Genomic DNA, 26,421 nt, shown 5'->3' with positions numbered 1-26,421 from the left:
TAACACCGTGCACGGTGCTAATGCATACTTTTATATCTACACCAGTTCAGCAAGGTGGTCTCTAACCCTTTTACCTTCTACATTATGACAACTGTAAGCTTTTCTAGATTTTTGTAGCTGCTCTATTTTAAAAACGCATTAATATTTCTAAACAATCTTATTCATTAATCTGAACTACTATAGTTGCATAACAAAAAGAAATACAAAGGTAAATTATTCCGTAGTGCTGTAAATTCGCTTGCTCTACCGCAGGGTCAACAGAGCAGCGACAGCCGGATGTCACGTAACACTACAGTGGAAGCTTAAACGATCTTATCTTATCGTTACATACTGTGTATTTTTAAGTAATAGCTATAACCGCTGATATTGTGTTTGCAGATTAACTCTGCAAGCAAATACGGAATGTTTTATCTATAACGTGGTTGCACAGACTTATTAAGACTAGAGGCCACTCGGGCAAATCATGAACTGATGGCGGGCCGGCCGCCAGAAGGGTAAAGGTAATTACATTTTTTTGGTTTTATTCTGGAATAGAATTCAATATTGTTCGAATGTAAGAGAGTATTATTTTTGCTGTCGGCGGGCCACCAGTATTCGACCGGCGGGCCGCGGTCTGTGCATCCATGATCTATAAAGATTATATGAAATTAACTGTACATTAGAGATTTTTACTTACATACTGGCTTAGCTATATGTCTCTGGAACCGAAAGGTTTAGGGATTTGGATTTCGGTAGAAATATTCATTTTGTCAAGCAGAGGTCGGCTATAATGATTTAACGAAATTTCATTCGCAAAAGGATTAAGGAGACGATCATTAAAATTTGCATTTTTCTTTGTAGAGCCCTTATTGGTGTAACTACATATTTTTATGGAGAAGTAAATTCGGCAAATTCATTCATGATAAACAACTAAGATAGCAAAACTTTATAATTCTATCTACATTTTACGTAATACGGGCGAGATACAAAAAGTATTTAATTAATTAAGTCGAGAAATATAAATGTAACTAAAACTACAAAAAACAAAAGAATTCGGGGTTAAAAAAATTTCCTCCATCCTGTTTTTATCCATAACATCGCTAGTGAAGAAAGAAAAGAAAGTTTGTTTTCACAAATTAATTTTTATTGAAAGCTCTGTTGCTTGTAGCTAAAGTTTTATATTTTCGTAAAGTAACAAGATGACAAAGATTTGTTTTGTACAGTGTAATAAACATTACAATAAAAGATTTACGTTACCCTGTTACGTTAAAATGATTACGTAAAAGTAACAAGATCATTTTATTTCATATTATCATCTCTCTAGTTTCTGTTAGATATCGACGCTGTTAGCCTTGTGGAGCTGATACAACTTGGTTGATCACAAGGCTCGAGCTATAATTTAAATTTCTCGTACTATTAGTTCTAAAACAATATTTTTTTTTAATTTTCCTTCGAGTTAAAGTTACAAGGATTCCTAGCGCGCTCTGATCGCCTGAAACAACCTCAGACGGGTTACTATTTTTCATTCTGATTAATTTCATACAATTTTCCAATACAATATAATACAGCAGTAGACTAATACATTTCCAATCTATATAATCATTAAAAAATCATTTATACTGTTGAGAATTTTCACAGTAATATCCAGTTTTCTATCCACAAATGATAGTTTTGGAAAACTACTCAGTCTTAATTTTATTTTTTAATAATTTCCTACCGCAACCGAATAACAATTTAAAACCAATGAATAAATAATTATCAGCGTTAAAACCTTCCGCTTGTCACCCAAGTGCAAACTGCATGGAGATAAGCAAGTGTTATCTCACGAACATAAGCTGCATTTAATAGCGATGACCTCATTTTTGTTGATTAAATAACATTTAAGTGTACTGATTTTTAATTCACTGATGTATTGTTATTAACTGGAATTGACAAAACATGTATTATGGCTTTGGTTCTGTGGAAAAAAATCTTAGAAGAAAAGATAGGTGTTTGTAAATGTTTTAGTTTAACAATTACAACGTGCTATAAATATGACATTAGTGAAGAATATTTGTTAGCCTTTATTATATTAGCTTTTGTTGATGTTATGTGAATTATTATAAGTATGGTTTTAAAGTCATTGTTAATAACAATATATATTAACTAAATTGTCGATGTTGTTAACAAGTAGTTACCATGGCCTGTAGATTCATGCTGAGACTTCAAATATATTCACCTCGAATAACCCAAAAATGTTTTTTTTTTTGTAATTTATTTAGATGATAGTTTTATGTATAAATGAAACTATGCAAATGAAACTATACTTCCTTTTCGTCTTCTACCACTTATATAATCGATATCACAGTAATATCACATGTATCATGATCTATATATATATATATATATATATATATATATATATATATATATATATATATATATACGTTTTGCTGTAAGCCGGAAGACTTTTACAGCTTCATCGGAAATGAGTTCACGGTACAGAAGAGTCCGTGAATTTACTAAAAAAATAAAGGCGGGAGCTCTACATGTATATGTATATATTGCATTGTGTGCATGGCTTGAGATGGCAGCACCGATCACTCGGCAATCTGTGGAAGGATACGTATCTTGCCTCGGATCGCCCACGCTGTTCACGGCTTGGGTTGCAGGAGATCGCCCCCGGAAACGGATCAAGATTTTGAAAAAAGAATTATCAAATATTTGTAATATACACATACTCGTATATATATATTTCGTAACGACCACAAACCACCGCAGTATCCATAGTCACGTACTTTATTTATGCGTGAATTTGTTTAACAATTTATTTAAAATGTCGAAATCTGAAATAGTTCACGACGACGATGTATATTTCTTTTATTTATAAGCAAAACCTTTTCACCATTTCCTAGAGTTAAATAGCGATGAATGTTTTGTGTTCGATCGAGGACTTCCAGTTATTGATTGTAGCTAAAATTATACACGAGTTGAGGAAAAAAAAGTCGTAAACCTCTCACTGTTCGCACCTGTACGCGGAGATTCTCGAAAGTTCCGTTTCATGTTGGGCAATGCGTAAACGAAAGCACTTTGAAACGCTCCCGAAATAGTATAATCGGAAGCCATGACGTCTAAGCGCCCACGCGCCTACGCACCTCCGCACCCGGGGCCCGCTTCATCGATTTTCTCTTAAATGACTTATAATAATTGAAAATTAAATTTCCGTAAAGGTTTAGAAGAGGTTTTATAAAATAATATACTTAGAAGACTGCAATGAAGTCTTCTTCTTTATGTCAGCCGATAGACGTGTACCGCAATCATATACTTTTATTTACATAAATTACATTAGTCGTACTAAACTGAATTTATGTTTTAATAGACTTTTCGTGGTCTGATCGTCATCATCATATTAGCCGATAGCCTACTGCGATACGTAAGCCTTCCTTTCCTAAAGATTATCAGAACAACTGGTCTTGCGCTGCCCTCCCCAAGAACTTCCCACGACCATGATTATGTCATCGGTTCACCGAATGGAAGGGCTACCCACGCCGAAAGAAAAGTTGTAGTTTAAATCTAATAAACATTAGTACCTTTTAATGTCAAGCTGCCCTCTACCTCGTTTCGGACCTCGTTAAACCTAATGGTTATTGTAATTGTGACGTAATGGAGAAGCTATAATTGCTATGGGTCGAAGTGATGCCTTCGGTACCTTTTTCATTTCAAATTACACTTCACAACAAAAACAGGCATTTGTTTATAAGAGAATTTCTCATAATTTATAAGGAATAAAATAATCAAGTAACTCTGAAAATATAGCCTATATTTTACACTGTTTAACCTGAAACACTAACACTGTCCCAACTAAAAACAATGAGATGATATTTAATTTATAACCTATACTGTCAATTCATTGTAATAGGATAAAAATATTCTCAAAGCTTATTCTGTCATTTTTTTTAAAAAAAAACTGGGTTTGCGGTCGCGGCCCCTCGTCAGCCGTCATTACTTAAAGCAATGGAAGCCCAGCGATAGAGGAAAAAGACATGCGATCTTAGGTCGCGAGTTCGTTTCCAGAAATGCAATCTTGTATAATTCACACTTCGTGCATTAATTATATAGGATTACCACCGCTCACAAATAAATTTCCAGATGATGAACGGCAGCATCCTATGCCTGCCATACTACCACACTGTTCGCTAACCCGCCGGTCAAAAGGCGATTGTGGTATATCCCCATAAATATCTTTTTCAAATATGTCATACAATGGGCATCTATCGGTTTAAAGGTCAAAGATCGGCCAAAATAAGAAAAATTCAATAAAATTATGTTTATATAACCTTGTTTTTTCTAAAATTTAGACTCACATTTATAAATACATTATTATGGAAATAAATGTAATTATGGGTACATAATTTTTTACTTTTCCTAAAGAAATGTCAAAAAAATTATATAATAATTTAATATGAAAGTTTTATTTAATTCAAAATATCTACAGGATGTTTCTTATAAATTGTCGTTTAAGGTGTACGTTTTTTTTTTGCATATTCATGGATAGTTTTACTTACCGTTTTCAAACTACCTGTAACCTGTTAGTTACAAAATTGAAATTTTTTTTTTCACTTTTATTATTAAATAAAAATAAATCTTGTGTTCTCACTCTACTTTCTTGCGAAAGTAGCCGTTGAAAGTATTCAAAGGGCCACGTGTGACTCTTTGTCTCGGTAAACAAGTAATATTAAATTAATTTGTGTCCTTCTAAGTTTAGTTAATAAAGTAAACAGTCTAGCGACAGAGAGGTTGGTAAATATTAAAGTACACAATTTATGCAGCGATTTCTAAATATATGAGTCTCCTCAGAGTGTAGTTCTCCGTATTACGCACTTACTATATCAACCGTAAAATTTCTTATGACGACGCGGCGAGCTGGACTTCATGATGGCAGCCATTTTGTATCGAATATTCGCATTAATAAGACAGATTAATATGAAACCTCAAATAAACATTCATATTGACAGATCGTTTTAATATGAAAAATTCCAAAAATGCAAATCTTTCAGTTTTGTTGGACTGTCACTACTCTGTCTAGAAAATATTGCTATTAATATTACAATACAATCAGGTGTTTTATATAAAGATATATCCTATAATTTTTATTGAATTACATATACTATTTATATAAAAAAAATATGTCTATTTCTAATCACCAAATGATTTTGTACAACTTTGCTTCTTCTGTACATAGGTGCATCTGAATAAAATTACAAGCCACCAATGTCATACTTTTTTAAAGGCTGTTACAATTAAGTTGTCAGGACGAATATTAACTTTAGTTTGAGACATCATAACAACAAGTTAGTAAAGACAGTAGTACAAATAAATTCCATACCACGAAAACGTGAAAGATAATCATTGCACTGTGTCGTTTTAGTCATTTTCAACGACGCTCACGATTCATTTTAATGTTCATACGCCTTGCGTGATAATACAGAATATTGTTTACTGAAGTAATAATGGTTGTGTTTATTCATTTCCACCGCTGAGCTATAACTAATCTAATTTACTGCATAATTTCTAATTTATTTACTTATAATCAATGAATTTCAATGTTTCATTACCTTAAAACAATTTAAAATCGTATATTAAAAAATACGACTTTGGTATCGATGTGTATATACCTATTATAGGTTAATAGTCCTAAAAATTCTAGACTGATAACAAGTACTATGTGATACTATCAAAGAGAGCGTTAAAAAAGAAGATTGATACGAAGGTAAAGGAATGTGCCGTCTTTTGTCCATAGATGTCCTGGATAAACACGCAATTAGTACAGGATTTTGAAATAAAATCCAATTTAACATAGAATTGTCGTTGACAAAATTAAACCGTTTCTAGATTTGTATTAATTAGTTTGAACTTTAAAGCTTATTGTTCTTGTTATATAGTATTCATCTGGCGATTTCAAATTGGAAAAAATTGTATGGCGTTACCTAAGTAATGGATTAGTGAGGAGAATTTAGGGGAGTAGCAGTAGGCGCTAGCAGTGCAGTACTAAAAAAGGTTTTGTCATATAAAATCTCGCATAACAGGTCACTAAAGGCTTGAGATAGCAGTTTATTATACCCTATTCAAAAATAAATAGTTACTGAAGTAATAAACAATGTAATGAGAAAAGAAAAAGTGTTTTCAAAATTCAAATTGGTACTAGGCAGACTTTGCACTGCTAGAGATATAATACTATAGCTATTGGAAATAGATGTAAAAGCATTAAAGTTTTACATCTATAACCAATCAACCTGTAGTATATATTGAAGTATATAGTTGGTGTAATTGGCGTTGTTGGCATTCCAAATGTTCAACACACACTGGCTGCACGTTGCCCATTTGAACGTGGCCCTCGCAAATCCTCCGACTGGTTATCCTTTAATCTGCATGAAATCGAATTTGCGAGCGGACCAGCGGCCACGCGCTGTCGTAAACCGACACATTACTACCAATCTGTGAATATTAAATCGGGAATATTTACCAGTTGATTTGGAAATATGCCGTTTTGTGATTGTAACTAAACTACGAATCTAATACGGTGACCATGCTACGCTGTTCAAATATCAGGATTATATTGTTTTCGTCAAGTCCAGATTAAATCTGCTCAACAAATCAAGTCCATATCAAATCAAATCAAATTTGCTTTTGTTGAGAGGCAACCTGAAAACCTGCTTTTCCGTATATATATATATAATGCAATAAACTATAAATTGATCTAATAAACCTATCAAATCACTGTTTCAAATTGGCTCTGTTCTATTGGTTGAATATCATCAAGCTACGATGATATATAGCAGCACGCACACACATGATGATAGTTTCGCAGAAACCCTTACGGAATAGCCAAATCTCTTAATACAAGCAATAAATACATTTTGCTTATAGGTACTGTCAATTTATAGATTTCATGTCTATAAGTTGGTAGTACCTAAATTGTATAACGAAAAACAATTTTTTTTCACTTGTATCATATATTTATTAGAAAACAATAGAAAATATATCTCGACGTTTGTTGTCTTCTTTTTTCATAGCATGGTTGAACCTGTTACTTTTAATTATTCATAAATATAATAATAATCTAGTTGGTGTTAATTCTTTTCATAGAGAACTTTCTAGACTTTGACTTCTTAACTCTTGGTCACCCTAACATGTAGATATGATATTTCGAAAACTCCAGGATGACGTTGTTCGTACTCGTATGTTAATGTTTTACGAAATGGTTATTTAGAACAGTTTTAATGAATAATAATGTTTACTATGCAGTGCTCTGTACAGGTGTACATTTATGTATATAATTAGATACAGTGTGTTGTAAGCTTGTATCAACACAGGCCTACTTATCGTCACCTTGGTTTGTCTACAGTAATATATTTTTTAATAAAGACGCATTTAATTTTTAATTAACACTGAATCGTAAAAATGATAGTGTATTTAAATGGGAAGCCGTTAAAACAACTTGTTAATAGTGTGTTTATCGCACAAGTATATTTTGGTACAAATTATATTTGTTTATAGATAGATTATCTTGCTTTTAGAGATGAGTAATTTTGAGGCAAATATTCGATTGAATTTGAAAATTTTATATATTTTTTTATCAGTAAGTCGTTGAGTTCGAGGCAAAAGAGATCTTTTTCGTTTAACAGACTATGTTGCTAGGAAGACACTACGAGTAGATGCAGACTGTTTCCTACCGTCCCTGTGGGAAATCTATGAGAGGATATATATGCGACAGTGGACGTCAAAGAAAATTACCAACATTGTTGTACAGAATTTATTAATCTTTAAAATCGTCCGTAACTTCGCATCGTCTTAGATATTATGCAGTCAACAGTGCATTTTAGTTCAAAAAATAATAAGACGTTTAATATAACCCAATGTTACTTACCTATCTAACTTTTTGCATTATAGACGTTATGCATCTATGTAACTTTGTATTTTAAACACCATGATATAGCATGGTATACAGCAATAAATGTTCTGTATTTAAGGTGTGTAATGTAAATTTAAGATAAATATTTCCATTCAATTAATAATTTATTTCCAATAACTCTTTGATTATCTCGCAATGTGCGCATGCCTTAAATCAAGTTACATTCAGAATAAACAATGTTCAATAGCAAGCTGTCTGTCTTGCATCGCTATGTATAGTTCATATACATATGTACGATGTAATATATACTATATGTTAATATAATAACACACATTGTGTCGTGTAATACACACGTACCACGTCGTGTAATAACATGTACTTATATATCTGTGATTACATACTTGTTATAATGATGAATCTATACTGCATAAATAAAGACACAAATAGTTTGTCTTTAAGTGTCTTGTTCTTTATGTATGTGTTTGAGTACACATATATAGTTTGTATGTTTGTATGTATGTGTATATATATATATATATATATATATATATATATATATATATATATGCACATACATACAAACATACAAACTCGTGTAAATATGCATAATTTAATATTTGACCTTTGGGAAATTAAAACATTTTTAGATTAAAAAATGTCTGAATAGAAATACATTAAATTTTTTCTCCTGAAGCATTCACTCGTAAATCGCAAACATTATTTACTGTCTGGTCGTCGCGTTTTCCCGTTGACTCTGGTTTCACTTTCGAATAGATTACAAGTATCTGTTTTCAGGCAAAAACAATAAGCTAAATCTGAGTAGAATTTATAATAAAATAATACAATAAAACTTATTGCTAAATAAAATTTATACCATTTTTTTTTTCGTATTCTTTCAATGCCCAGAGTTGCGTGATCTGGTAACCACGTTGAATCCATGTTCAAATTTCATATTATGAAGTATCATACAAGTGTATATCATGTCTAAAACAAAATAATGAACACCGATAAATAAATTCTTATAAAAATCTCTTATACAACGTGACTGTACAGCAGTTTAAATAGGTATTCACGCCTGGCAGCCTCTTGACTACCTCTCTAAACTCCACTCTGTGGACCTCGGGGAGGTATTTTTATGTTGTCACACAACCAGCGGTCGGGTCCGCCATTGTTGTCAAGTGTCTTTCGTATCGAGATGTTCTTGAGTCTTGTAATAATCCAAGAGTACATGCGATCACGAGATTCTTCGCTTTAATCATTTATCATTTAACTTTTTTTTATATAGTCATGTTTACTTTAAGAATAAAAGTATTAGCAATAGATAAAAATAAAGACTAAAAAAGTAAAAAATTGTAAACAAATAACACAAACATAAAATAAAAGCAAAATAAAGTAATGTGATATAGAATATAAGAAAATGTAAAAATATCATCATGAAATGAATGAAAGGCGATACAGAGAGAAAGAGAAAGATAGTGGAATTGTGGAAAGAAAGAAATGAACGACAGATAATATGAAGTATGAAAGAAGAGAAAGAAAATATAAATAAAAAAAGTATGTGAAAAAATAAAATAAATGTAAACAAAAAGTCCCTGTCCCACACCAGATAAGGGGTACGAGAGGCTCCCAATAACGGGAGCCTTTTAAAAAAAAAGAATAAAAGTATTATTGTTAAAATAAACAATATGTAAATGCAATAAGATTCATTCTTCAATAAATTGCTTACAAGAAACACACTATTCTAGAATACACCGTAAAATATTTGCTATCGATATTTATGTCAGCATTGTTAATAATGTGTTTTTATTATTTCTTAACCAAACACCGCATTCCTTTAATACACAACTTGCTTTGACAATAGTATAGATTATACTTATAAAGACATGGTCACCCTATATCCGTAAACAGTGGGCATACAAGAATGTATTTCTGTTTATAGGATGACAAAGCTGGAGAAATTTCAGGACAACGAAAATACAATTGCGTCTTTAGAAATGTAGACTAGAGGTTGTTGGTCGACACATAATATCAAAGTTTCGATTCGCTGAGCTTGAATTGAATTCCCGACTCTAGGAGCACAAGACGCTTGGTATGGACCTTACAAGATATCTGTAGTTAAAGTACATTCATTGAAATCAAGATGATAGTAGAACGTTTTGGAACGAATTTATTTTCTTATTCCATATGAAACATTATATACCTGGTTTTTTCATTGCAAAACACAAAACATAGAAATTATTTGGCACTATTTCAGTGGTATAGGAGTTGATGCAAAATTATGACTATAGATTCTTTCCGCGAATGCTATTAAAATTCAAATGAAAGTTTGTGACCTAATTGAAATAAAATAATAATTAATGTGTAATTGACTAAAGGTTTTAAATTATATTGTTTATATGCATAAATTTTAGCGGTATTTACCAATAAGTAAAATTGTAAATGATAAAAAATCGCTGTCGTGACACGCAGTTGGGAGAATAAATAAGATCCGTATCAAATAGCGGCAGACATCTCCCAGCTGTCTGTGCTCAGTAAACGGGAAAAAAATATTTTGGAATAAAAATACACCCTAGCGAGTTTATGTCAAGTATTTGTTACATACGAATGAAAGTCAATAGAATGCTAGCTATATTTTGTTTATATAATTATATAAATCCCTGGAATTGGGTAATGATGAAAAAAAAACATAAAGAAATTCAATCAAGCAGTAAAGGCCTATGAGAATAGTTAAGGATTGTTACGTATAATCATTAATTGAGTTATCGACGTGTCCACATTTATGTAAAATATGTGTATCAGAGATAACATAGGCTCCTTAAAAAGTAGGCGAAAAGAACTTTCTCAGAATCACTAAAATAAATTTTATAATTAGGATGTAATTATATAACAGCATAGGTTAGTAAAGGATGTAATTATATAACAGCACAGCATAACTTAAGTAAGAAAAGGACCCATATTTAGCCACTTCCGCACATGCAGTGGTAGTCGTGCAACAAAGTGCACCGCCAACAAGTTGCGCATGCGGTAAACAATGCGAACTACACAACCGCCACCGTTAAATCACTCAACACGTATTTCATCCCTCCACGGGGCATCTTCAGGAGTTATGTTACACCGATTAGTGCCAAACACAGAGATACACTCTAACTCTGAAGACACTGGCTAAATATTGGTCCTTTTCTTACTTAGGATGGACTTCCACAAAATAACGCTTGATTCCATTAAATAAAAAAAAAACTATATAATTTAGTTTCGGGATAGATTTTATTCGCTAATTAATCTAAGAGATCTCAGATTCGAACGCTCCGGCAGTTCAATCGACGTCTTTTTCTTTGTGCCTATATCCCCAAACAAAGTACTTATTTATATACCTCCACTCTCATTAGTTACTTTTAAACAATTACTTATAGATTAAATTTTGTGGTGCTATTATAAACAATAAACGTAAGCAAATCGGTACATCTAGGAAACAATAATTCTTGGATAATATGACTGTCTTAGTCCCGACTTTAACAGTCGATCGAATTGAGGTTTGACTATCTCGAGCATCTTCGAATCGGAATGCCAAGCGCCTATTTAGTGGCATACTTGAGTCAAAACATAGATTCATATAGAAGCATAGTTCAGCGGCCTTCAAATATTGAACGAAATTTGTGATTTACAAGCCGAGATTTTCGACGAACTCAAACTAAGTTATAAAACATATTCATAAATGAATATTGAGAAAAAAATACAATGTGCGGTCTTATCACACTGTGCTATTTCTTCCAGACAACCATACCATGGACACAGTAAAAGGATAAATAACGGGTGATTAACGTACTTATTTATTTACTTTATTGGAGATAAACAGTAACAAAAGGCAGTAAGAAAGTACAAACTTAGAAGCTTAGAAATATAAAATTAGTTGCAGTTGTTACCTTATAACTATCTCACTGAGAACATTTAATGATTTATAGTCAAACAATGACAAAATAAATAAAAACATTACTAGACAGGGATCAAAGATTATGGTTTATATATTTATATTATGTAACATATATATAGCGTGCACATATAGACAACAAAATACATTTATACAAACAAAAATACATATAGTTGTTAATTAAAAAAAATTATACTAATAATACTTAGCCCAGCTCTAAAACTAAACGACAGGTAGATTACATTACAACACTACGAGTACAGGTGACGTAATATTAATAGGCTGGTAATATATCGATTAAAATGCAATAAATGTGACTAACATTGAACAAGAGGCGATAATAAAAGCTAACGACCACGCAAAATAATTATTACACATTTTATTACAGCATCGGAACATTATACCTATCGCCCAATGACAACGGTGTCAAATGAAAATGTATTTGCGCAATGAAACACGCGAATATAACAGCGTTGTGTTATCACAATTACGACATTAAATCTTTAATTGCACTGGAATATCTGTTTATAATTTTTCTATTACTCATGACAAAGTGAACCGTGAGATTGTCTGTGGAGAAACTTCCAATTACCCGCATCGGAGGTGAGGGTCACGGTGGCCATTGCAGCGGTGTGTATTCGTGTCAGCTGATGCCGTTTGGTAATGGAGCACTTTAACTGTATTAAACGATTATTAACTCTATTACCATTGTATTTCAGTATATATTCACGATTACGGTTCGTTAGAAACTTGAGTATTAGTATTGACTTTTAGTACGGCTTCTGTCGGATATATAATTAATATCTTTAAACATTATTTGAAAATTGTTTTAAGGGACTGTGGTAACACTAAAAGTCTTGTAATGAAGGACACTCTTACGCCTTTAAAATCTACATCGAACTCGTGATTCGCGAACTAACTGATGATAAGTTTTATAAATAGGTGCATGTTAGTGATAGCTTAGTAAACACTGCGATTTATATTTGGAGAACTTGGATTCGATGCCCAAAACATAATGCTCACAATTGTTTTAATAAAGATCATAAAAAAGTCGGTTAGGTAAGACTTGTGTTAATACTTCAAGCCCGTATAGATAGCATGGTGGTAAAGAAAGGACATTAAAAGGTCAATTATTTATTTTGCAATACAAAATTGAATATAAGAAATAAAAGAGAATATGAAAGTTTAATGACAATATGTAATATGCAAATAGATATAGAGATAACCTTTCCAAACACATTTTTGCTTGCAGTTTTTAGATCCGCATGCCGTTGAACGAGGAACATTGAACATCACGGTACATGAATTCTGTTGTTCTGTTTTGTTTGTTATTCTTTATTTCTGACTTTCTTACATTTACGTTAAAGAATTTCCAGGCAAAATTCTACTCACTACCACTGCTAATAAATAGTTCTCCTTTCAAGTCACTGCTTTTTGGCAGCCAGACTTTTCCTACTATGTGGTGCTGATGTGTCATCCGCGATAGATCATCGTATATTTGGTCTGTCTTTCTTTCTCTTTCTTGCTAAATACTTAAAGTTACCTAAAATAAATGAAGTCGACATTAATGAATAAAATTACTTATTTCATGTACAAAATTGTCATCTCGAAATAGCGTTTCTGTGGTCACTGTAAACGTATATGAGACGTAGTAATATTTATATTAAGTTTTATAATATTTTTATCAAAATAATATTTGTCGTATCATTAATTCACTATCAGCATCTTGGTGCAATGCGCCACGCCCCGTGTAGTCATAGCTGTTTGAGTTAACAAGAGCGTCTTGGCACATATTTAACATGCATTAAAATGCACATACTCCGGTATCAAAGTTGCGCTATCACATACTTTGAAACATAGGCATACTTGACAGTTTAAGTTACATTACTCCAGATGTAAGTTGATTTAAGTAATTTAATTTGTTTCGATATTGTCTTATCCAACCCCTTTCTATTTAAACCACTTGATTTTTTTTTTTATAATAACACTGTAACGAAAGTATATACAATCTTGACTATAATTAATTTAACATACAATAGATTGTTCGAGTGTTTTCTTATTATTAAAAAATCAGTTTAATATTGTTTTCAGTTTAATTCAGTAATTAACGTTTAGATGTGGGTTAGTATAATTATAGCTAGGGCGGCAATCATATTAAAATACTTATCATATGTTATTATATATGTTTTGCGTCATAGAGCCTTAAAGTGATCAGACCAAAATGGAAGTCTGTGACTGTACAACTTATTTGTATGTAGAAGCGGCGTTGGCTAAATACCAACGCTTGGTACGAGTCACTAATATTAATTACGGCCTCTTAAACAATGTCCTGATTATGTGGTTAATTCATTTACTAGCTATAGCTCTGTTCGTTCGTTTTATGAAATACCTTGATGAAATAAAATTCTAGAAATTACTGCAAGTTACTTTGAAACAACTATTAAGCGATATAAGAAAAAGGGGACAAACTTATTTATATGGCAATCTTGTGTTTATGAGAAGCTGTTTTGTAGATATTACATAAGGTAGGCTCTAAGTAACCCAGAGAGCTATGCCCGGAGTTTCACTGCGACATCGAATCAGCAATGAAGAGATCTGCAAAAGAACTAAGGTCGTTCACGTAGCTCAAAGGATTGCTAATTTGAAGGGGCAATTGGTGAGGCACACCGCTCGTGTAACCGATGAGCGCCGTGGCCGAAAACTCAAGTAGCTACCGCCTTGGTGGACCGACGACATTGTTAACCTAACCTAACCTAACCTAACCCCCAGTCCGCCGTGCGCTCCTGAGTAGCACACGCTCCCACGTGCCCGAGATCGTTACGTAAAGCTTGAAAAAATAGTAAAAGTGGTATTAAGTTTAGTTAAATACAAGTGATATACATCAAAAAAAGCGCGCTTTTACAACGAATCCAACGGTGATAACAAAATAAAGTCGCGGGATATAGCTGGATACGTGCAGCTTAAGACCGGTCATTGTGACGAAGTCTATGTCTTGCAGTGGAATTCATCAGCTGAAAAGAAGATCGAAGAAGAGAGAGGCTTGCTCTAATTCTACTTAAATCAGAATTAAATGACCCTGGACTTGGTTTTCTCTACCACAAGGGACAGTAAAGATATCATCGTCATCATTTTAGCTGCAGGATGTTGACTGTTGGACATGGATCACAGAGATTTCATAGATTTCCAATAGATGTCTTTTGCAGATAAAATAGTCTTATCTATAATGCAGGAATTGAGTGGTCATGTAAACCGAAAACCGAAATTATCTTATTTCGGGATATATGTGCACACATACATGCAATACATGGATCACTTACTTTAGTCGCGCACAAACGGCCTACCATGAGAAATAAATGCAATTTATGAAGTAATTTTTATTTTATTAAAAAAAAAGTCAAGTAAATATGTTGGTAGTATACATTACCTCTATGGCTATGATGTCATTATTATATAATTAATGTTAACATGATAAGACAACTATTTTTGAAGGCAAGTATTTTTTTTACGTTTAAATAGAAGGGTAACACCTATACAAGGTAAGCTACCGTGTGACACAGTTGCTCGTTATCAGTCCCGCCTGTTATCAGCTCGTCGTGCGAACGCCTCTCTGTCGGCAGTGCTCGTGTCGCACCTTCACACTGTATACTAAATACAGCACTACAATACTTTGTAGCCTAATATTATCGTTTATTTGACCTCGCTATATTAGTAGATGAATTACTCGGCTCGACCATGCAACAAATGCAACAAGCGTTTAAATATTTAAACAACAAAAATAGGTTATTTAAAGCTATATTTATTGTCAATTGTTTTAGAAATTCATTCGAAACTAGGCGTGTTTATATTTGGCGACTATGTACATTTATGGGTTAAATTATCACGGCTTGACGTAACTAGAAAATGCCAAAAAGGCTAACGACACCAAAAATGATTCGTATATAAGGTCATACTAAATCCGATTTATTATAAATCTGCTTATGGAAACTGTAAAAACCAGAAAGTCAATACCAAGTGACAATCCCATATAGGCTGTGAGTATAAAACAACGGCGCAATTAAATTGCAACCGTAACAGCTGTAACACGCCTTAGGTATGTGCGGGGCGCGACGAGGGAGAGTATCGGTCGCTCTGTTCTGTCATGCTATTTCTCCACCCCCACCTCGCCGTGCTTTCCTTAGACGTGGTACAGCGGTTTCAGTAGCACTAAACTATAAATCGCTCCATTTTTATCATTGGTTAATACGTAAATATTACAAAGTTAAAATGCTACTTTGTCTATTTAAAACACCATTTGGATATAATTTTCATGTCTCTCAAAACAAGTCATAAGGGTCTGCATTATTCGCTTAAATAGCCGAAGTAATCATGTTGCCGGTGTAACAAACCCATCTCTATTGGGGTGAACACCTTAGTACCCATAAACATCCGCCGACCCCTAGAGATGAGTGTGTCTGAGCCTTTGATCTGTCTGCCGCGACTAACGCACACCCAATAACTCGACCGTAGCAAAACACGCACCGGTCAATACCCTTACATACCTCTAAATACTAGAACTATTTCATAATAGCATCTATTAATATTTTGGCTTATTCATAGATGCCAAAAGGTCATTAATTGAGAGGGACCTTACTCAATAGTGGACCTTTTGAGAAGGTCTCACAAAAAATTAGATATTTTTTTTGTTATCTCTTTGCAAATATTCGAAATATATTAATTAGAGCAATTTATTTACAAGCTGTAATACTTATCCTTTTCAATGTAGTGCTAGGATTTTTTTTACAAAACTTTTATATGAAAACTAATTAAATTTAGTGGGTGATAGTTCTGAGGCGTAAGTAAAGTTCATTATAAAGCTTTCACAGTTGTTAAGTAGATAGATGGAAAACACTTTATTTATACATCACTGAGTGTTCAAGAGACACTATAGTGCTTGTAACTATATATGCAGCTAGTGTTGAAATAGGCGGTGTTGTGGCAATCTCTTCCACGCAGCTATATGAAGGAATTACTACTATTTATACACTATAAGTATATAAATATCCACAAAAATGTATTTAGTATAGAGCCTACAATAAGATATGAAACCATTTATTTATTTATTTACTTTATTGGAGATAAACAGTAACAAAAAGTAGTAAGAAAGTAGAAACTAGAAGCATAGATAGATATATAAAATTAGTTACAATTGCTACCTTATAACTATCTCACTAAAAACATTTAATGATTTATGGTCAAACAATGACAGAACAAGTAAAAATTATGTGTACCCAATAATTTCGAACGAAATTGTCTTTTAAAAGATACGAGAGAGCACGAGAATATATCAATATCACTAATATTGTTGCCACAACTTCTCATATTGCTCCAGGTGTAAACCGTCCCATTGCTATTCTTTGAATTAAATTCTGAAAGATTTATGTCGAACACAGAAATCAAATAGATACAGATCTAGCATCGGAAACTTGGTCAGAATAACACGAGATATCACCGACCTGACAAATGGCAATGTGCGGGGAAAAATACATTCAGCTTACATGTTTTTTTGGTTGTGCGGTATATCCTTCATCCTACAATATACTAGTATTTTGAATTTCATTCATTAGAACCTGGAATAATCTATATTTGTATAAAGGAGTCTATATTTGTGTCTTAAGTATTTTCTGTCTAAAAATTAATAGAGATAACTATAAAAAGTTACAAATAGATATATTATTAAAAGGCATTATTATCGGAGAATGTACACAAGTAAGAGAAATTATTCGTCTAATTGTCCCATTCGAATTCCGATGTATTTACGTTACAAAAGTGATTTCGGTACTAAGTAAAAATTCGTCAAAACATTTAAACGCTTATTTATACGAAAAATATCTAAAATGTTAATATTATAAATATACTTTCAATATTTTTAAATGTCTTGACATAGATAAAATTTATTAGTAATGTACAGTCAAGCACAAAACAACGATGGTCCCAATTAATGACACAAGATAGCCAGGATGATAGGTTTGATTTTCGCCACATGCAAATTACGTAAATTATAAAGTATTCACAGCTGCAATTGATAAAGAAATACATATTTGAAAAATAAACTGGTCTACCAACTGTTTCGTATCTTCTAAGTAAAGAGTTGTTCAAACAGCGGAGCATTAAAATACTATTATATAAATAGTTCACTTGTCTACTTGCTTATAATTAAAACATTACGCCGTCCCACTGTCCTCGTTCACAAAAGCAAACCCCGGCTCGCTCCGTTGTGTGTTTATTATTTTAAAACAAAACTTCAGACCAAACCTATTTTTTCCCCCTTCTCTATTCTGCGACTTTGTTCTACATCGGCAAAAATGTTCATTATTTTAATGAAAAGCAGCGACCGCGTCCAGTCAACTCTTCAAAGTTGGTCACAAAAGTTAATATTTGTTTTGATTAATGTAAAAATGGAATAAATCCGATGAGCGTATAAACATTTATTTAGCGAAAACTGCAAGTGTCTGAAATTTTAAGAAATGGTGATTCCGAAACAATAGCCTTTTGAAGGTTCTGTAATATATTCATGTACACATCACAAGCAAATGTCGAATGCATCTTTATGTATCTTTTATAAGCGAAATTAACTTCATACGAAATCAATACATTGATAAACCTTTCAAAAATATGTATTTTATAACGTCAACTCCATAACGTGTATTCGATGTTTAGTGTTCTTAACCTGTAGGTTAAGAACACTAAACATCATCAGCTATACATAGCTTCTACGAATTTACGGCTTGTGGATCCGAAATTTGCTAACATAAGTCGTGGATTTACATGCGCTAATTGACTTATTAAGGTTTCCATGGATAATTGGAATTAACAATAATCTATTACGAAATACGTTAAGAGAAAAGCAGTACATAGGTCTTATCGCAAACAACATTCTTTTTTCCAGACAATGATTAGGACTCAACAACAACAACAAAAAATCAAAACACAGAATATTTGTAATACATACATAAAAAATAATTGATACACATTTTAAGCATCTGTTTATTATAGTCTCTTTTTAGACTCGATATATGCGAATATTTACTACCGTTTCCAATATAATACTAATCAAAGTTATACCATATAAACATGTTTATAACATTCTTTCCTAATCATGCATCCTTTTTAGAAATATCAAAGTTTAGATTAAAACATTAAAACCATTGAAGTTAAAAGCGATTTCAACAGCGGAGTCACCTTTACAAGAGGAGACACTCTGTCTTCGGCGTCTATTTCTTCAAGCTGAGATCCTAAGTTGTCTCAACTATCGCGACCCATAAAACTTACGAATAACTCAACTTCTTTTATATGAAACGATCACCTGATATACACTTTGACGTATCTCGAATATAACAAAAGCTCTGAAGTGTATCGACCTTCGGAAGCGGCTGAAGGTCAGGTCTCTGGCAGCGCGCCAGCCCGGCGTCCGACCCAGAGCTCGCTAATTACATGGTTTTTGTAGATGTTCATAAAAACTTTACAACCTCCTCAACTCTTAATGTTGGAATAAAATTGTTAATACACTCGCTTCTTGTTTTAAATCCTACACGAAATTAATAATTGACTTTATAATACCCACGACACCGTAAATTATGTTAAATAAAAGCATTTTTAATAAGTAATTTTATGAAAACTATTAGTCAGTGTACACTTTTTAGATATGAGAGTAAAAACGCAAGGGCTACATGCCTACATATCTTCTGTCCTGTTTCTCTATCGTTTATGTCATCAGTCCAATATACATTTTGTGTGCCTACCTTTTATTCTTGCCTGGCGATCCCTCCTTATTTTATTGCACGTATGGTCCAGCATTGATGAGATCGTAGGAAGATGTTAGTTGCAAGTGGAATCTGACCGACACTTTTAGAAATATATATACTATAGGGGAGGTCTGTTGAGTAATAGATGTCCTGTGGTAGCTACGATGATGGTCCATCGATTATCTTCATTACAGCATATGAGACCAAGTCACTAGTAAAAGTACAAAATACTTTAGTAGCTGTGATTTATACTTCAACTTTATTTTTTTAAGCTATGTATCTAAGCATCATGTTATTCAAACAAGGCACCATATCGTATGTTTTCAGTTTGAACACTGGAGTTGGTTATAATAAGGTGTAGTAAAAGGCCTTTTTAGCTGCGCTTCCTTGCACGGACGAGAGATCCCGCTGTTGCATTGTTCGCAGCCTCTTTAAAATAGACGAGACGCACCTTATCTTGCATCTCATAGAAACATGAAAGGTCAGAGTACAGCATTCAGTATTTAGCTGTAATAATAAATTATTAATCATAGTTCAGTACTAGCTGACTCGAAAGACATCGTCCAGTCTTATCTGTGAATAGTCGATTCGATCTTGAATAAATAAAAAAGAAAATTATAATTTTTTTGTTGCGTAATTAAATGATGTTAATAGTATTCTAACTTGGAAAAAGGTGCCATACAATCGAATATACTATGAAAAAAACAAGGATCTTTAAGATCGATGCCGCAAACACTCAACGACTGCCCTTGCGATTTATTTATCGACATAACAAATGCAAGTCACATTGTATATGTTGTTTTTCTGTAAGAACCTTCTACAAGTATATAAAAACTTAAAAAAAAGGATGAATTAAATCGGAAAAGTTTTTCAAGTTATTTACATATATTTGTAGTTTCAAGTACTTACTCCCATGTGATTGTTTTAATAAGTAAATATAGTACGCGTTGATAACCTTATGTTGGCTTAATGGTTAGAGTTGGAAATGGGTGCTGGTTGTAGGGTGGAAGTAGAGGAAATTGAACGATGCCTCTGACTAACGGCTGTCGCATGACGTCATCTGCAGCTTAAATTGTTAACTAACCAACCTGATCGACAAATTTCAAATGATTTAATGTGAAGCATATATATATATTTCTTTATTTATATATAAAACATAGCCATATACTGAACCATTCCTTATAAGATTAAAAGCTTAAAAGGGGTGAATGTATAGCTCTAAAATATTTCTCATACATTATTTCTTCCTTCAATACAGTGGTGTTAGCTTTGCCGACATCTCTAACATAATTATTATGATTACAACATATTTCCATTATCCGACAGTTTCCAAGAGCTTTATTATATTCAACTAACAGCGTTACGGTGTCTAGAGAAATCCAAACGTTTCGACTTAGCAACTAGCAAATCACCCTTTTGGTTCCTCATTTTGTATACTAAACAGGTTTACAAATGATTGTTCACCCTCTACGAAAATTTCGTAATACTCGGTGTTTACAAAATATGTCTAACTCTCTCTCTCACTCTTCTACAAGAATCAATTAACACGTCCAATCCAATATATAGATATAATTATGTATTTATTACACTAATGATTATTTTCTCTCATTGTTAAAAGGTTACCTCTTTGTTACAAATTCCTTATTTTTTCCCTCTAAAACGTACATTTTTTACGGACAGCTGCCAACATGGTATACCAAATGCTTAAAGATTAAGTGCAGCCTTACGTTCTCTCTTATATTAATGAAGCTAAACTTGATCTTATTTTAGTTTAAATTCGGACCATTGTTTCGCCTCTTGAGTAATCATTTGTATCCTAACAGAGTTGATTTTGTGCCATAACTTATCATAGAACCGAAGAGATTTTATTAGGACAGAATACTATAATGATTCGACATATGTAACGAAAGTTACATTTATTCAGGCTTTGCTTAGTTTTTTTTTAAATCTGTTCAATAATTCAGAGGTTTCATTTCAGTATATAACATTTGGTACATTATGTATTATTACCTTAAGGACACATAGTAAGTACGAAAAGTATAGGCAAAAACATCGGGATTAGATTTATCCGTAAAATTTACGTATGCGTGTAATTGACAGCTCCGCCTACAAGAAAAAGATAAGGAGTGTTTACTGCGACACAGTGAAGCTCTTTATCTCGTAGCGCGCGCACTTTTCTAGGCGACCGTAAACCTTGAGCCTAATGGCGGCGACCCTAATCCCCCGGCGCAAGAGCGGGCATATTTGAACATTCCACAGATAACACGTAACGGTATTTAAACTTGCCAAACAACGCAATATCATTGCGCAGGAGTTAATTACGCCTTTTTTATATATGCCATCATTAAACACTTCATCAAAAATATATTTTGTTAGAAAAACAGGTCTATTTATAATGGGGTAATGGTGTTCAGGTCCACATCGCGATGATCAAGACATTTAACTTACCACCAGTTGAAAAATTAGTTCCTTTCGTCACTTGCTAAATAATATTGTGACCGGTTTAGTTTAGCTAGGATCGGGAATAGAGATAAGCTCTGGTTTATCCTGAACAGAGCTGCTTGCTTGATAAGCTTCTTTAGTTCACGCTGATCCTTTGAAGAGTTTGTCTTCACAGACCTATATATTTTCCTGATCGCTGACTCGCCCATCAGTGGAAGCGACCATTTAGTTGTTCACACTCCAATGTATCACTTCTCTCTTCCATCCAGGTCGCTTCGACTTTCCTGAGCCTGTCAAGTTTTTAACGCTTTGCCAAAAAAAATTATTCTCTGTTACCGAGTCACGGGTTAACCTTACAGTCGCTCAACGAGCCATGAGAGCCATGCTCGGAATTTCTCTTCAAGATCAACTCAGGAATAAGTAGAACCGTAGACGTAACCGACATCTAGCGGATTGGTTAAGAAGTTGAAGGGTTTAGGAATTGAACAGACCTGCAGGCAGGTTATAATTGGTCTGATTTGAAATCTGAGAAGGTGACCTAAGTCTCAAATAATATAAATAATTCTACGATAACATCGACGTTCTTGATCTTATTACTTTTCGAAGCGACTTAATAAGATTCGTCCCGCTTCATACGAATACAAATCGAAGTCCTATATGGTGTCTGTAATATTGTGAGTACATTAAGGGGGGGGGGGGGGGGACTATTGGATCGCTATCTTATCAAATGAGAATAACTAATGCGATAGGATTGCGAGGGGCGGCAGGGATGCTATGCGTAAGGTTGTCAGAGGAGGTGGAGGGAGGTACGACGCGAGTACGCACAATCAATCAAATTAAGTGACTGCTATATATTGACTTTTATTAGGGCTGTCACGCTGGTCAAAATATGACAGTAATATAAAAATATACGTGTGGCAAAAATTTGAACAAGTTCGTCATTCGTCATTATAAATTGTCATTACCTCTGTGATACATTTTCCCTGGCTTAAGAAGCGTACCGAGACCGTGTTGTCAAAGCTTTAAATTATAAAATTCAGTCTCGTACCGCACTAGTATGATTCAAGTTAATAGTGCTGCCCATTTTTAAATATATTTCATAATAAATACTACAAATATATATAAATATATAAAATAGTGTTTGATTTGACGATTGTATGCAATATGGTTTTTATTTATATAAAAGTGATTTTTAGACTTTCTAATAAAAAAAACTAGTGAATCTTTTAGATTATTCCACAGGGAAAGCAGTTGCTCAAAAAAAAAAGAAAATAAATCGCTAAATTAACAAATATTTGCATAAACTGTGGTGATGTAGTATAGATATATGACTATAATCCTTCACATGCTTGTATTTCATTGCATATAAATACAAAAAGGAATATGGTTTCTTGTAGTGTTTTTATTCATTTGCCGACAACACTTCCATGTGTAATATAATAAATATGCATATACTTTGGTAGATATGGAACTCATCCCTATAAGCACGTCAGGTTGGGGCGACGTGAAGTCATCGAATGGCAGTAGTAGTAGCCGGCGCCGCGGCGGTCGGAAGTACGCCGGCGACCGTTCTTCCTTTGTTTCCGGCGCTAAACATGGCGTCGGAGCGTCTCGCGCGGCAGACGATCCAGCCATAATATTTATGTTCACAAACCACTTGTCGCGATTATTAAAGGTAGCATTGGTATTTAATAGCGACTTTAATGAAATACATTGATTGAGTACTACTTTTTAAAGCTATAGTTACAGATATAACAATTCATCGCTTCAGAGGATAATGTAAAAATACACAATCATGTGTTACACAACATTAAACTCTGTCGCCTTAAAGTCGAAGTAAGTAATATCAGTTATGTAACAACATTAACTGCGGCGCCTGCAAAGAAGAATGGCGTAAGATGTAATCAACCTAACCGGCCTATAACTTATTTTACAAGAGTAATAACAACAGGAGCTTGCTACGGTCGTCATAACATGCTGAACATTGATCTCTACCAGCCGGTCGCTTATATCTACGGAAGAGGCCCATGTCCAACGATGCCCATTTCTTATGTCTAAAATTAGATTGATAATTGGTGACTTAACTTTTGATATAAATGAGGTCTAAATATATTTTGTACAACTTCATTATATTTAAACTATACAAAATTATATTTTCCATTTTATCTTGAACTTAGAGCGTAAATAAAGTACTTCATTTCGAAGTTATAACCAAATAACAAAGTTAAAAACGAGTTACGCGTTAGTTAACATTCAAAACCAACTACCTTCGAAGGAGGCATGTCAAAGTGATATAAAACAAATAAAAGCCAACGCTAAATATCATGCAGAAACGAGTCTATAATTTTAAAATTTATCCAGTAATTTGTATACTGAATTGCGATATATGTAAATAAAAAATAATTCTTGTTTTTAATTATATCACTTTTTTCCCTTTTTTTTTGACTTGTGAAATCTAAAACACCATCCTCTGTAAACTTGTTGGTGAGAAATGGTAATTCTATAAAATGAATGCACAAAATGTGAATTGTATAAGATTGTATTCCGAGAATCGAACTCGCGACCTACGATCAGAAGGCTCAGTCCTCTGCCGCTAAGCAACCACAGCTCGAGTAAGCAGAGATCTGTAGAATTTCTTTTGATATATGTTGTTTTGAACTAATAAACATTATTAGATTATTTTATATATAAAAGAATAAATAGCGCTTGACATTATTATTTTCGGATTATATTAAGAATCCCCACGCCGTACTCTTTCTTCATACTGCTCGAAAATTATTCAAATTGAAATAAAAATAACAGTCACCTGTCATATTAATAACTTAGATATTTCTAGAATTCTATTTCACAACTTCAGAATCCCGGTGACGTTTGCACATGTTTAACATAATGTTTCTATATATGACTTAACATTTTACGATCGTTGTCAATAAATCTTTTCTTTTTTATTTCACCAGCAAATGATTCTGGTAAGAAAACCTTTTTCACTATTTTCTGCTAATGTAGATCAATATGCTTGAGAATTAAGACTATTTCAGTCAATTCGTTCGAACTTTGGCAAAGTGTTTAACTGATGTCTAGACTGCAGTTAATGAAATTACAAACAAAACAGAACTATATAAAAAATTATATTATAACTAAAATTACAAACTAAACAGATGTTGTTTATTGGGATATTTTTATAGTGCGCTATAGCTAGTTATATTATGATTTTGTTTTCTTATTTTTATTTCAAAATAATAACAATTTATTATAAGACACATCGTCAACGTATAGTTTAGGTAATGTTTGTCTCCTTGATATATAGTTTGAAAGGTTATTAAATTCTTCCGCTATGTAGCAGTAGCCCGCTGATAATTGCGCATGCGACAATCAATGCGAAGGAGGACCTCAATGAAATTTTTGGTTCTGAAATCTAAACTAAGTTCATAATCTATCTATAAAGATTGCTTTTACATAGTGCAAAAGTTGTTTGTTTTTAATTACTAAAGTTTCATCGTTAAATTTTGTAGGTTGGTAATACGATTGAGGTTAGAGGTGGGTAAAGGGGTTCGAACAGGAGGGAACATGTATCCATTAGTCATACGTAAGAGAGGTTTCTGAAAGGTTATATCCTGAATACTATTATGAAATTATACCAGAATTTCATCTCGTAATTAGTTATGTATATGATTTTGAATTTATATTCGTGTTGTAGTACTTTGCTAATAGGATATGTAGATATCGCTACTTTTGTATTTTTTTTATATTGTGCTGCTCTTTGTAACGGCTATGTAAATAAATGGCTAGGATCGTCTAGTCCTAAAACGATATCGTCCAAAGGATTCTCAATCCACCTCGAGAAATGTAAGCATTATATAAGTAATATTATAAAATTGACATCTTACATCGAGTATTATTATTAATAATGATTTTTTTATATAAATTTACACGAGATCCAATCGTCAGATTAAAATTTCGTTGATTTTTAACGTTCCGCACCTTTTCACACCTTTTTAATTTAAAGGTATTATACTTTTTATTGGTATTATTTCTAAACTTATTTTTTTTAGGTTAAAAGTACTTATTAAATACCTGTGCAATGTAAATCTCTAACTTCTGCATTTGAGAAGACTGCTTGAACTCAATTCGCCTATTCTTCGTTTTTCGAAAACATTGACACAGATTTGTTTTCCACATTAAAAAAAAATCTCTTATTGAAGTAGTTTCACGTCACTTGGCTGTTCCCTTTACTACTCCATCATTAATCTGCCAGACGGGTAGAAAACATACAAATATACAATGTTAATTACTTGCGCTTAATCCGAAGGAAAATTCAAAGTATTTGTGTCGGCTCGTGCCGCGAAACATGAAAACTGTAAAAGCTATAGGAATAAAATAAATAAGACAAGGATCACTACATT

General features: G+C 33.0%; 1 protein-coding gene across 2 annotated transcripts in view; it reads left to right on the top strand.

The window, feature by feature from the left end:
- The window catches only part of Synd (protein kinase C and casein kinase substrate in neurons protein Synd), a 161,777-nt gene that overhangs the window by 126,770 nt on the left and 8,586 nt on the right, over positions 1–26,421 (top strand). The gene's annotated exons all lie outside the window — the stretch shown is intronic.

The sequence above is a fragment of the Battus philenor genome, unplaced genomic scaffold (genome assembly GCF_028537555.1).
Source record: "Battus philenor isolate CCGP_79_NKW_IND1 unplaced genomic scaffold, ilBatPhil1.0.hap1 SCAF_22, whole genome shotgun sequence".
Lineage (NCBI taxonomy): Eukaryota > Metazoa > Arthropoda > Insecta > Lepidoptera > Papilionidae > Battus > Battus philenor.
The sequence above is the reverse complement of the archived record's forward strand: the minus strand, read 5'-3'. Positions and strand labels throughout refer to the sequence as shown.